At 44.2% G+C, this 14,539-nt stretch overlaps 1 protein-coding gene across 3 annotated transcripts in view; it reads left to right on the forward strand.

Moving 5' to 3' along the window:
- Positions 1-5,724: 5,724 nt before the first annotated feature.
- Positions 5,725-14,539, forward strand: part of LOC144590541 (lysophosphatidic acid receptor 1-A) — an 81,297-nt gene continuing 72,482 nt past the window's right edge. The window contains exon 1 of one of the 3 annotated variants that reach the window (XM_078395080.1): positions 5,725-6,185. The gene's annotated coding sequence lies outside the window, so the exon portion shown is untranslated. Of the gene's footprint in view, positions 6,186-7,076; positions 7,207-8,569; positions 8,591-14,539 lie in introns of those variants that run through there. The other 2 variants (XM_078395083.1, XM_078395086.1) reach the window with 2 other exon arrangements.

The following is a 14,539-nucleotide window of genomic DNA, read 5'->3' on the forward strand; positions in this document are numbered from 1 at the left end:
CAATGCAAGATTGTTTTCACTTAAAGCTGGAGAAAACAGCCTTGGAGCTGGAGAAAAGAGTCTGAAATTATTGAAGTGGTGCTAGTGATTATTCTGGGAAGAATATCAAACCAGCATCTGCCGTTCCTTCCTACAGCTTTTTGTGTTAGCTGTGCTTGTGGGGGCTGAACAAAATTGCCAATAAAAATGCTCAAAGACTACTTTACTTTCCTGAGTTGTGCTCCATTGTTAGGTTACAAAACCTATTCCACAGGAATGAAACCAGCAACAGCTGAAAGGAATTCCAGATTTTTTTCAAAGCAGTTTGATCAGATCCCCTCTGCCAATATGTGGATTTTGGAGGTTTCCTGAATCTTATACATTCTCACAGCAGAAAAGGAGGCCATTTGGTCCATTGTGCCGATGACAGCTATTTGAACAAAGAATCAAATGAATCCACTCCCCTACTCTATCTGCACAGCCTTTGCAAATTTACTCCAATTCAAATCTGTTGAATTTTCTTTCACTGTCTTTTCGGACCGCGCATTTCATAGAACACAGAACATAGAACAGTGCGACACTGGAACACTTTGGCCCGCAATGTCTGTGCCGAAGAATGATGCCAGGGCAAAGTAATCTCCTCTACCTGCATGTGATCCATATCGCCATCTATTTAAAAGCCTCTTAAATGCCACCATCATATTTGCCTCCACCACCAACCCTAGAAGTTCATTCCAGACTCCTCTGGGTGGTACAACTCTGCGCTGCACAATTGCTTTAAATTTTGCCCCTCTCATCTTAAATCTGTTTTCTTCAAAGACTAACAAACATCAAAAACCTTCTAGCTTTCTGGTCTCACACTCCCAATAAAGTTGTCCAATTTAGCCGTTCCTCATTTGTTCTATCAAAATGAATCATTTGAGATTTCTCAGTAATAATTTATTTAAATATTTCGTAATTTATGGAAGTCTTTTTGAAAGATTTGGTGCACATTATTAATTATATCATCCTTAAGCAGAAGTCAGGGCTTAGAAGGTTCTGGAGAATAAGTACTGATATAAGTACTAATATAAGTACTGATTTAACACATATCCCAGAAGGGAGAGAAGAAAAGGGTCATCTTATGTTAATGAGAGAAATGGTTAACCAAGGTTTTCAATTTTAGTCTAATGTACTATAGCCCCTGAGAAATATTGCTATTTTCATTGTATAATGTAAAAGCAAAGTACTGCAGGTACTTGAACCCTGAAGCAAAAATAGAAAACACTCAGCAGGTCAGGCAGCATCTGTGGAGAGAGAAACCGAGCTAATGCTTCAGATCAATGACTTTACATCAGAACTGGAAAGAGCGATAGGTCTTAAGCCAGTACAGCAAGTGGGGATGAGGTGGAAGGTAAATGGGGGAGAGGAAAACTAAAAGGGGGAGATGTGCGATAGACTGCAAGGCAGGACAAGATTAAATGTGAAAAGGAAATGGCATTGTGAAGTAAAAGGAGATGGTAATGGGCCAAATCAAAAATACGACAGGAGATGTAAACAGAAACTGCTAAAGATACATGAGGGGGAAAGATTGAGAAAGTTTTAGTTTAATTTCAAAAATAAATGTAGTCATTAAAATATAGACATAAACTGCAATAGGCACGTCTTTCTTTACATTCATTGCACCATCAAATCAATACATACTCTTACGATGCATTAATGCTACCCATGTCTCCTCTTCAAACAATATGTACCCTTGATGTATTTGAGAAGCTGTTACACAGGATCCAGCCCATCAGTCTTCCTGATCCTAGACTGTGGTTCTTTCCCACAGAGCCTTTGTGGAGGGCGCGCTGAGTTGAAATGCATCCCTCAGCACATACTCCTGCACCCACGTTGATAGAATGAGTTAAAATAAATAGACTGTGTGCTATGAATTCAGTGTATTATTTTCATTGCTGGCCTTGTTGCCTGACCTAGTCTGAATGAGCAGAGGGGCTACCAGCCCAATCGTTTTCTAATGGACTGTGTATCAATGCTATCACTAGGAACAGTCATTTGCAACTTGGCATCATCGCCAGATGATGTTTCTGCCTCAGCTCATCTCTTGCAGAAACTCTCATCCATGCTTTGGTTACCTCAAGGCTTGACTATTCCAATATTCTCTAGCCTGGCTTCCCAAGGCTTATGCTTTGTAAACTTGAGATCAATACAAAATCACCCTTTCACACATTCCCACTAGTTAATATACACCAGGTACCAGTTAATTTTCAAATTCCCAATTTTCAACACCCTGCATGGTCTCATCCTCCCGTTCTCTGTAATCTATTGATGTGGCAAAATTTCTGTCCTCCAGTTCTGCTCTCTTCACCATCCTTGAATTGAAATGGTCTAACATTGGTGGATACATCTACAGATACATAGCTCTGTAGAATCCTTCCCTGAACAATTCCTTCCCTGAACCTCGGTAGCTCCATTTCCTTATTTTCTGCAGATCTATAGGAGTTTGATTAGGCCGTATTTGGAGTATTGCATGCAGTTCTGTAACCTTTCTATTACAGGAAAGATGTGAAGGTTTTGGGGAGGGTGCAGGGGACGTTTATCAGCATGCTGCCTGGATTAGAAGGTTTCAGCTACAAGTAGAGGTTGGATAGCCCTGGATTGTTTTCTCTGGAACATCGGAGATTGAGGGGCGACTTGATAGAAGTATATAACATTATGAGAGACATAGATCAAGTAGACAGTCAAGACATTTTTCCCAGGATGGAAATGTCCAAGGCAAGAGTGCATAGCTATAAGGTGAGAGGGGAAAAGTTTAATTGGGGTGTGCGGGGCAGGTTTTATACACAGAGATTAGTGGGGCCTGGAACGCATTGCCAGGAATGGTGGTGGAGGCAGATACGATGGTGACATTTAAGAGGCTTTTAGATAGGCACATGGAAGCATAGGGAATAGAGGGATATGGATCATGTACAGGGAAATTAGATCAGTTTAACTTGGAATGATGTCTGGCAAAAACATTGTGGACTGAAGGGTCCATTAGTGTGCTGTACTTTTCTATGTTCTATGTTCTCCCTTTAGACTCCTTGGTTGTTATTTCTGTGACAAAATATTTGGCCCCTGATTCACCATCATCTTATGCAGCTTGGTATAGAATTCTGTTTGAAAACATTTCTGCCTAGTGCTTTGGAAAGATTAGCCACATTAAACAGTCTGGATAAACAGAAGTTGTTGGAAGCAATTTTCATTTGTTATTTTTCATCTCGGCATTCCCAGTCTGTTTACTGTTTTGTTTTAACTCTTCTAGGGACGCCAACCATAAAGAGAATAATGAAATACAGCAACAACCATTGTACCGAAAGTGTGCTGCATCGAGTTGGTTTCATGTGCCAAGAAACAGGAAAGTAAACTGTGCTCAGTTCAAATCATTTGACGGCCAAAAAGGTTTCAGTGGTGTTTTGTGCTGGGATTTACAAATGTGGAATCAACAACAATCATACCATTTCCACCACCCCATCCCCTGTTACCTCGACAATTCCCCCCTCCCCCCACACTTCAGCATTGTGCACTTAGGACAGAACTGAAGTGAAAAGCCAAGCTCTGGAGCTTATTATCCAAGCAGTTACAACTCCATCTGGAACAGTTCTACTGCAACACACTTAAAACATCCAGTTTCATTCATTATTTTTTATTTCCTTTTTCTTTGTAGCTGATCAAAATTACAAGTGACTCTTGTTTTCATTTGAGTTGCAAAATAATTTCTGACCTTGATTGACTTTCACGTTACATTTGTGTGTGGGAGGAAAAAGTATGGAAATGCAAGTTAATTCACAGAATCCAGAAATTATAGTCATCCTTTTCTTCCTCCTATGTATGTGTTTGAGGTTTTAATTTGACTGCCTGGAAAGTTTCTGAACTATGAGTGCAGACATTTGCATAAGGAAGGAGAAAAAGAGGAAATATTGGACGTCACTGCCAGGTTGATGAGCCACCCCCATGGTATGCCAAGCCCATTCAACAATGAATAAAGCACTTGGACTTGAAGACAAGCTTTGTAAACTGTTGGAAACATACTGCCTGACTTCTCCAACCCCTTCACCCCAGTCATCACTTCTCTCTCCTCCTATCTTCCACTCCCACTATTCCTTCCCTCGCACTATCTCCATTCTTACCTCTGTTCTCCCTTCCTCTCCTTTCTCTCGTCCCTTTGGTTACTCTCTTCCGCTCTCCCCCTCTCTCCGTTCCACTCTTGCCACATTTTCTGTCTGCCCTTCTATGTTTTCCTCTTTCTTTCCCACTCTCATTCACCCTTCCTTTCTTGCCCATCCACTTTATTTTCACACCATCTTGCCATTATCTCTTCCTACTCCACGTCTTTCCCAATTCTCCTCTTGCCCTTTCCAATTCCCACTCTCCCCATCACTCCTCCCTCCATTTCCCCGTTTCTCTCTCGCCCTTCTCTTCTTCTTCTTCCCCTTTCTCTGCCCTTGCCTTTTCCCTACCCTAATCCAGGGCCGTTTTTACAGCATTATGGGCCCCCGGGCAAAGCAGTGTACTGGGGGCCCTACCGTTACTCTCCCCCACCCCCCTTTCCCTACCAGCCCCCCCCTGTCGTGCCGGCGAAAAGCACTTAGCGATGGACTTAGGGTGCTACATTGTTGCGAAAAGCACTTACAGATCGCTGTGACCGAAGCACTTAGTGACCGAAAATGTTGCGAAAAAAGCACTTATTGAACCTACATTTTTAAAGTAGTATTTATTTATTGCATACACAGATCAGCATGGGGCCCCTATGCTCGTGGGCCCCCGGGCAAGTGCCCATCAGGCCCATGCGTTAAGACGGCCCTGCCCTAATCCCCCTCTTTCTAAGCACCAGGCACAACTGTTTGCCCTTTCCCCTGTTCCCTTCCACACTTTCCCTCTCCTCCAACCAACCCCATTCTCTTGCTCCCTTCCACATTCGCCCTGCCCCATCCACCTCCTCTTTTCCTACTCTCTTCCACTCTCCACTTCACCCATCCACCTCCCCTTCTCCTGCTCCCTTCCACATCCTCCCTCTCCCTAACTACCTCCTCTTCTCCAGGTCTCACACTCCCTCTCCTCCCATTTCCTCTCTTCTGTGTACCATCATTTCCCCTTCCACCCCCTTCCTTGCATTACCCTCATTTCCTCCACTGTTCCCATCCACCTCCCTCTCCTCTCCTCTCCCAATCCCCTTCACTGTTTTCCACCTTCCCCCTCAACCTCCCTTACTCCCTCCCCCCCCTTTGACACTCTCCCTTCTCCCCCCTCTCCCTTACTCCCTCCCCCTTTGCCACTCTCCCTTCTTCCCTCCCTCTCTCACTCCTTCAGTCCCTCCCCTCTTCCACACTCATTCCCCCTTTCCTCTCTCCCTATCGTGATGCTCCACCCTCCTTCCTCTGCCTCACTCGCTCACTCCCTCCATGCCTCTCTCTCCAAGTCCCTCTCCCTCATTCCCTCCATGTCACATCTCTCCCTTCCCAAATACATTTGCAATGCAGTTAAGACGCGGGGGGTTTCTGGTGAAAGGCCGGGTTTTTGTGCTAAAAGTCTGCCTGCTTTCGTGCAAATGTGTTTGCAATTAAATTCCAGCCTGCTGGCGGCACGCGGCTGACGTCAGCTCCAGTTTGCTTTGCTCAGTGTTGGCGGAGTGGAGGGGAGCGGGGCAGGGCGCAGTGGACTAGTGCAGGGCAGGCGGAGAGGGCGGTGCAGGGAAGGGGAGGCGGGGCGCAGTGCGGGCGAGCGAGCACCAAGTGCAGTGCAGGGCTGATAAGGAAGCGCAGAGAGGCGGAAATCTTTGCAGGTGACAGGAGAGGTAAAGAGAGTCGGACAAGTGAGCATAGTGAGGAGGGAAGCACAGCCTGAAATCTGCACATATTACGGGCGTTGAGCCGGAATACAGGGTGCATTTACTGACTTTAATCGGATACTAAGGAGACAGGCACCTCTACATACGTCCTGTTCTGCATTGGAGAAAAAAAACTTTTAAAAAACACATTTAAAAGTATTTTTTTCTCTCTCTTTCTCGCTGAGTGAAGATGTCCTTATTCCACGGGCTTGTACTGAGGCTGCAGAATTGCATATCGGATTGACCTGTTCCCTGGCGATTGGTTTAATCAGAAGCACCCTGAAAGTTCATTGTTGGAAATAAGGTCATTGCCGACTGAACGGAACGCGAGTCATCGGGAGACTGAGGCTGAGCCAAGGTACCTGCGGAAGGCTGTAAATCTCTTTAATGTTTGTTGCCAAATATATATTTTGAATATATTATCGATCTCGAGAATTTCCTTGACGGTTCTTTTTATTTCACTTGTAACCGGACTGACTTGTGGAAACAAAAGTTAGTTTTGGTTCCTTGACGTCTAGCACTTAAAAAGTAATCGTATTGCAGCTGGCAGCGTTGTCGAGTTTATAAAGAACGGCGTGCGTTCGAGGTGAAAGATTGGAAGTTTGAGTTGAGGCTACCGAGCTGATGTTGGGGCGGACGGTGGATGTATAACCCAGTGTGGTAAGGTGGATACGGAGGCGCAGAAATACTCCAGCCGTCACCTTTTGCTTGGGTGGCGAGGAAAGAAAAAGTCCCCGTTGAATGTGTAAGAAGGAACTGCAGATGCTGGTTTAAACCGAAGAGACACACAAAATGCTGGAGTAACTCAGCGGGACAGGCAGCATCTCTGGGGGAAAAAAGGAATGGGTGACGTTTCGGGTCGAGACCCTTCTTCAGACTTCGGTCATCCAATTCCCTCTCTCCAGAGATGCTGCCTGTCCCGCTGAGTTACTCCAACATTTTGTGTCCACCTTCCCCATTGAATGCCTGGATATAAAGTCAAGCAGCTCTCTGCGGAAGGGTAGGAGGGGACTACAACTTTCTATCAATCCTTGTGGGATTTAAGTTTTTCTGGGGTTGAGGGGTTGGGGGAGGAGAGGGGAGAGAATAAATGTACAGCCCTTCTCTCCTGCGTCAAGCGTTTATAATTGGGTTGTGGATGATTTACTGCACTATTCCATTCACTGTCGCCGGTTTTCCATCAACGGTGGCCCCTCTCCCGCCCTCTTTAATCTAACCCGGGCAAGGATAACTGTGCCGGGAGTCGCAACTTTTTTTACTGGTCGACTTCCATCCAGCGTCAATAGTGGGAGTCGGTTTGTAAGTTTCTGCACTCCATTGTGGCGGGGAAAGCGTTTCCAACAGGGACAGGACGAGAAAGGAGAGGTTGCAGGGACCGGGTGAGTGGGATTCTGTAACTTGGACGCTTCACCTGTGAGTGGAGTGGGAAACTAATGAAGCTTCTTGTTCCTGCCATGTCACTTTTGCACAGTTTAGTTTTATTTACTTATCAAATTTGCCATGATACTCCCCACCCCAAAAGGCGAACCCCTTACCACCACCAGCCTAAGCGAAGCCCCTTGCGCACCAACAAAGCGAAGCTGTGCCCTGGAATCCCTGGCTCTGCGTGAGCCGCCTCCTGCACATGTTGAATTAATTTGTGCATTCGGCAGTCTAGTGAAAGGGGCGATTCAGACCTGGACTTCTGTGGGATGTCAGGCAAGGCGCTTGGGCCGGGCTGCGCTGGGTTGTCAGACTATCGCATAACTTCAGCGGGTTGAGGTATTGGAACGGGTCTGCCTTTGAGAAAGTCCCGTGCCTGGTTTAAGCGCTCACAAAGAATGCTTTCAACGGAGTGTGGCCGCACACACAGAGGTCAGGTGGTGCCGCTGCAAGCAACGGTGCTGGAGGGAGTGGGCGGCAGCGGGTGGACATTTAAACCAGCGCTGCTCTTTTAAACTGTTTGCTCGCTTTTGTTTCCCGAGAGTTTGTCTGATTTAACACTCTTCCTGCACGGCAGGGGAAGAGAAAAGACATCCTGGCCTTCCATCACAGTGAGGAGGTGACTGGAGGAGACTCGCTGTGATGGATGTTTCTTTTTGTTTGATTGTGTGTGTGTTATTGCTTATTTTTATTGCTCTTGTTGTTGGACTGCGGGTAATCTTTCATTTCACTGCATATTTATGTGTATGTGACAAATAAACTTGACTTGACCTCCAACCGTGATATGCACATCTACCTGCATGCTTTAAGAAAAACTATATTTATTTAAAACATTAAAAATGCTTAATAATAAATAACGTCTGCAGAAAAGCATTTTCACTGTTTGCATTCTGCTTTGAAGATTTTAATTTATTCTTATGCTGGATTTCATCCAAAAATAAACTTTGTTCCGAATTCTATGCTGGATGTTAGTGGGTAAGGTGATCTCACTCTGCCTGGGTCTGACATATTCCAGGGATAATCACGTGCCTGTTATTTTCTGGGAATGGTTCTTTGTAAGAATTGAATCATTAAATCATCGAATCTTTGGAGTTGGAGGCGGCTCTCCGGCCTTTTGTGCCAGTGCCGACTATTTGTAAGAGCTGCCCAATTAGCTGCACTTTCCCCCACCCGCCCGCAGCCCATCAACAACAAAAAAAGCCTCTAATTAGAGTTGCTGAGTCCCCTCTTCACGTTGCTGTGGGATCTGCTCCCACGTTCAATTTCGACGGCTCCAGCAACACGATCAGCCGGCTGAATCGTGGGAAGGTAAATGTTTGGATCGCAAGGACTCGAGGAAATGTCAGTGAACAGAGTCTAATCCAGTCTGAAGAAGGGTCTCGACCCGAAACGTCACCTATCCCTTCTCTCCAGAGATGCTGCCTGTCCCGCTGAGTTACTCCAGCATTTTTTGTGTACCTTCAGTGCAAACCAGGATCTGCAGTTCCTTCCTACACTTCTCATCCACTCCGTTGTCTTTCTCACCCCCGCCTGTGAAGAAGGGACCCGACCCAAAACGTCGCCTCCCTCCACAGATGCTGCCTGGCTCGCTGAGTTCCTCCGTCACTTTTGTGTTTAGCTCAAGCTCCATCTGACTCGTCGTCAGGCAGAGTTTTGTGAAGCACCTTGTAACGCTCTGCACTGTCAAAGGTGCCATGCAAGTGGAAATCGTTTCTATTAGGGGGTAGGAACGTATAGGATCCGCTGAATGGCTGACATTGGTTAGGGGGAAATAGAAAATGATTTTTTTCTTAACAGAGCTAATGAAAAGCAATTATCTAGGAGTGTAGCCCCCCGGGGACTCTGGTTCCCATTTGTTTTAGTGCATGGAGTGTCTGCTTTGTGGCGTCCCTGTGATCTCAGCAGAGGCACGGACAGATAGTGAGCAAGTGGGTGGCATTTTATGTAGATCTTTTCTCAATTGCCACCAATTTAAGTTGTTGCTTGCTTAACTCTTGCATCTTTTTTTTAAATGAAGTGTAATTAACTCGAATGCTGAATAAAATGGCAGTGAAGACTTTGAAGCTGATTTAAGAACGCCAACTTTCCCATTTGCCACTGCATGTTTTCTTGTTATCTAAGTAAAAAAAAATTGTAGATGTATTAGTTGTAAAGATCTTATTTTTAAGTGTGCCTTGGAGAAAGAGAAGCAGTGAACAGTGCTGCCGTAGAGCTAAGCACTGTTCAATCTATTTACAAGAGTTTAGGGTGTTTAAGATGACGTTATGGGTGCGTTGTATCTGATTTTGGATAGACATTGACATGTTCTCTTTTTCTACAGGTCATATTTACTGTGTCCAGATGCTGAGGGGAGTGTCTGTCTAGCTGGCTCTAAGTGCTTGGGAGTTCAATGATCAGGGTATTGGGTATTGCAGTGAGGACTCCCCTCCTTGAAATGCAGCGAATTAAAGGCCTTGGATAGGTGGGGCATCGTCCCCTGCAAAATCTGGAACCGATCTTGATCGTTAAAGTTTCTGATGGTGTTATTTAGTTCAAATATAAAAATATATCTCAATCATGTAATTGTTTACATTAAAGCAAAGCAGGATTTCCCCCTTATTTGAATTGGCGTGGTCTTGGATGGGTGCAATCTATTGCAGGAGTAGCAAGTTTTCAAAATCTCCTTCACCATGCTTCCCCAAACTGGACTCCACACACAAATTGGCGATGGAGCAAAATGATGTGTTTGGGCTTTTGGAATTGCTGGATTTCACATTTAAAAGATAGATACAAAAAGCTGGAGTAACTCAGCGGGACAGACAGCATCTCTGGAGAGAAGGAATGGGTGATGTTTTGGGTTGAGATCCTTCAGACTGATTAGGGATAATGGGAAACTAAAGATTTAGATGGTGTTGTGGAGAGTTAAAGAACAATAAATGTAAAAATGCAAAAAAGTAACGATGATAAAGGAAACAGGCCATTGTAAGCTGTTTGTAGGGTGAAAATAAGAAGCTAATGCGACTTGATTTTTATTGTCGTATGTCCCAGATAGAACAATGAAATTCTTACTTGCATAGTACACTGTAACCAATATGATAAACGAGAGAAAAAAAGTTCAGTGTGTATATATACCCATACTCACAAGTACACACATATTACATATATATATATATACTCAAAAAAATAAACAATGATAGTATAATAATAGTCTATTGTAGTTCAGCGCTTATTTGAGGTTGTAGTGTTTAATAGCCTGATGGCTGTAGGGAAGAAGCTGTTCCTGAACCAGGATGTTAGTTTTCAGGCTCCTGTACCTTTTTCCCGATGGCAGGGGTAAAATGAGTGTGTGGCCAGGATGGTGTGGGTCTCTAATGCTGGCTGCCTTTTTGAGGCTGCGACTCCGATAAATCCCTTCGATGGTGGGGAGGTGAGAGCCGGCGATGGACTGGGCAGTTCACAATTTTTTGCAGTTTTTTCCGCTCCTGGATGTTCAAGTTGCCGATCCAGGCCTTGATGCAACCAGTCAATATGCTCTCTACTGTACATCTGTAGAAGTTCGAGAATCCTCTTTGACATACTTTATCTCCTTAATCTTCTCAGGAAGTAGAGGCGTTAATGTGCTTTGTTTATAATTGCATCAGTGTGCTGGATCTAGGAAAGATCTTCGGAAATATGCATGCCCAGGAATTTGAAGTTTTTGACTCTCTCCACCATCGTCCCGTTGATATAAACAAGATTGTGGGTTCTCATCCTTCCTCTTCCAAAGTCCACAATCAGTTCATTGGTTTTACTGATATTGAGAGCCCGGTTGTTGTGCTGGTACCATTTGGTCAATCGCTCGATCTCACTTCTACACTCTGACTCATCACCATCTGTAATTCGTTCAACAATGGTGGTATCGTTGGCAATCTAGTATGAAACACCTCATGTTGGGTGCAGATGCGGCATAGATGGAGGAATTGGGAGTAGGGATCCACCCCCTCCCCAGATACCTTCCCCTGCAACCGCAGAAGATGCAACACCTGTCGCTATACCTCCTCCTTGACTCTGTCCAGGGACCCCGACAGTCCTTTCAGGTTAGGCAGAGGTTCACTTGCACCTCCTCCAACCTCATCTACTGTATCCATTGTTCAAGATGTGAACTCTTATACATCGGCATGGACAAGATGTGGACTCTTATACATATGGACTCTTTACAAACTCAGACTGGGTGATCGTTTCGTGGAACACCTTTGCTCAGGCCACATGAACCGACCTGATCTCCTGGTTGCTTGACACTAATTCTCCTTCCCATTCCTACACAGACCTTTCTGTCCTCAGTGTCCTCCATTGTCAGGGTGAGGCAAATTGGAGGAACAGCATCTCATATTTCACTTGGGCAGCTTGCAGCCCAGAGGTATGAGTATGGATTTCTCTCACTTCAGGTAGCCCTGGCATTCCCTCTCTTTCTAACCATCCCCCACCCAAGTTGCACTAGCTTCTCATTTTCACCCTACAAACAGCTTACAATGGCCTGTTTCCTTTATCATCGTTAGTTTTTTGGCATATCTTTCATTCATTGTTCTTTATCTTTCATTTCCCTTACCCCAAACCAGTCTGAAGGGTCTCTACCCAAAATGTAACCCATTCCTTCTCTCCAGAGATGCTGTCTGTCCCGCTGAGTTACTCCAGCTTTTTGTGTCTGTCTTTGGTTTAAACCAGCATCTGCAGTCCCTTCTTACACATTTCGTGTGAGTAAAAATCCTGGCTTTGCAGATTCAAAGGCTTTATGCTGTTGGTTTTGCAATTGTAGCTAAAGGCAACTTTTGGCAAGATTTGTTCCGTTAATCCTAATTACTGGCTCTTCGACTTCTGATCCAAGGAGTCTGAATTGCCTTATTTAAAATCGTTTGATTAGTTTCCATGTGTCAGGGGATTGGGAGGTGCAGTGATGGGAATCATGTGCCTAACATGCCCCTGACAGTCTGCAAAAGTAGTGCTCATAGGAGCTGGGTGGAATATTGAGATGGATAAAAGACTGAAGATGTCATCAATAGTAATAACAGGGAGAACAATAGAGTTCGTGGGGACATTTAGGTGTAAAGTAAATTGACACAAGTGGCAGATGGAGTATTAGGTACAATATTTATTTTAATAGAGAAAGAAAATTGATTGTTTTACATGATGTAAGTGATTAAATGTTGATGTTCAGAGTGATCTAGTTGCCCCTGAGAATGAAATCAAGTTAGCATGGAACTAATGCAAGTAACTAGCAAGGCAAGGAGTAAGTTAGTGTGTAAAAAGGAACTGCAGATGCTAGTTTAAACCGACAATAGACACAAAATGCTGGAGTAACTCAGTGGGGCAGGCCGCATCTCTGGAGAGAAGGAATGGGTGACGTTTCGGGTCGAGACCCTTCTTCAGACTGGTTTGGGATAAGGGAAATGAGAGATATAGGCAGTGATGTGGAGAGGTGATATACAGCCTGCAGTTTATTGTGTTGTTTAATGTCATTCGTTCCTTTTCTCCAGAAATGCTGCCAGTCCCGCTGAGTTAATCTGGCATTTTGTATCTCAGTAGTAAGTTAATCTTTAGTTGCTTGGATTTGAAGAACAACAAGAAGAAATCTTACTGTCATTGACTGGTGACCTGGTGGATTTACACTTGGAATACATACTTTTTCTGGTTTGGGCTCCACACCCAAGGAAGAATAATTGCAAAGAAATTGCAAATCCTTGGAAGTTTGATCCCCAGTACAATAAAGTTTCACTGCATCAATTGTGGTGTTGAGAGACGAGTTCTTTGCAGGAAAGAAATTGAATGATATTGGTTGAATGTTGCTGGGGAGTAAAATGTTATCTCACTGAAAAGTACAGGATGCCAAGGGAGTGTTTCCTCTGGCTGGGTAGTCCAGAATAGCAGCTGCAATCTCGGGAAAAGGGGTTGGCCATTTTGGGTTGTAGTGAGTGGAAATTTCTTTACATAAAAGATTGCGAATCGTTGGAACTCTATTTCAGAGAGCAGTGGGGCAGAGTTATTGAATGTATTTGTAGATCTGGGGATAGTGAGAGATTTGAGATGGGGGTGCAGTGGGGAAGAAGTAGGCATGAGAGAGTGTCATTCAAGAGCATATTAAATAACAGAATAAACTGCAGGCTCCTGCCCCATCCTCTTGACAGCCTTTGCAGCTATTATTTGTGGTTCTGTTACATTGAATAGCTCTTGGAAATCTGTTTTGACTGGTATGTGTCTAGTAAATGTGATGAAATACAATGTCAAGCTAAAGACTGGTGAAATAGGATTTCTATCACACCTTTTAGTATTTGAGGGCATCCCACCACCTTTTGCAGCCACTAATATTTTCTATCCGTAAATGTCGCTTGTCCATTTCTTCCACAGATGCTGCCTGACCTGCTGTGTTCCTCCAGCATTTTGTGTTTGGCTCAAGATTCCAGCATCTGCAGTTTCATGTGTCTCAACGAGTAGCTTCTGTTTGGAATGTGGTTGTTGTTGTCATGTAAAGATTTAAATTCTGCAAGATCTTGCAATAGTAAATGTTTGAGGAGTAAGAATCATTCACAATCGTTTCCCACTTTTGAGTTGTGCTTCATGTAGGTGTATTTCACGCAGATCAGAGGGTTGGGTTTAATCTCCCATTTAAATAGTGCCACTGACAATCCTGCCCTCCCACAGTGCTGCACTGATTTATCAGTCTTTCTGATGTGATCAAGTCTGATGTGCATCGTGAACCCTGACCCCTGACCTGATGTAGAGGCAGAGGTGTTGCTCAGTGAACCCTGGCTGATGTATTAAGCAGCTGCCTATTCTATGAGCTTGGGAGGGCTGTACTTTGCTATTTAACTTTCCATCGTGGCATAGTTGAAGTTTATAATTGTTTTATTGTTATTGGTGTGTGGCGTTACTCAAATTGCTAACTGGGTTCTGATGTGGCAATTGTTGAGGTGATCATAAAATACACTTGGAGACTTTTCTTTAGTTTATTATTGTCACGTGTATGGAGGTACAGTGAAAAGCTTTTGTTTGCGTGCTATTCTGTTTTTAAAAAAAGACTATACATGAAACCTGTCCACAGTGCATAGATAAAAGGTACAACATTCAGTGCAAGATATAATATCGGTCAGATTAAAGATCGTCTCCAATGAGGTAGGTGAGAGGATTTGGGATGAGGATGTTGAGAAGTGAACTTGACTGCTGCCATTTTGGTGTGGCTACCAAACAGTTAACCATCTAGAAGAGAAGTCTGAAATTAAAAAAAGTCAAAAGCCACAGCAGTGATTCATGGGGATGACTTCAACAGTACCTCCCCTACCT

Source organism: Rhinoraja longicauda, chromosome 3 (genome assembly GCF_053455715.1).
Source record: "Rhinoraja longicauda isolate Sanriku21f chromosome 3, sRhiLon1.1, whole genome shotgun sequence".
Lineage (NCBI taxonomy): Eukaryota > Metazoa > Chordata > Chondrichthyes > Rajiformes > Arhynchobatidae > Rhinoraja > Rhinoraja longicauda.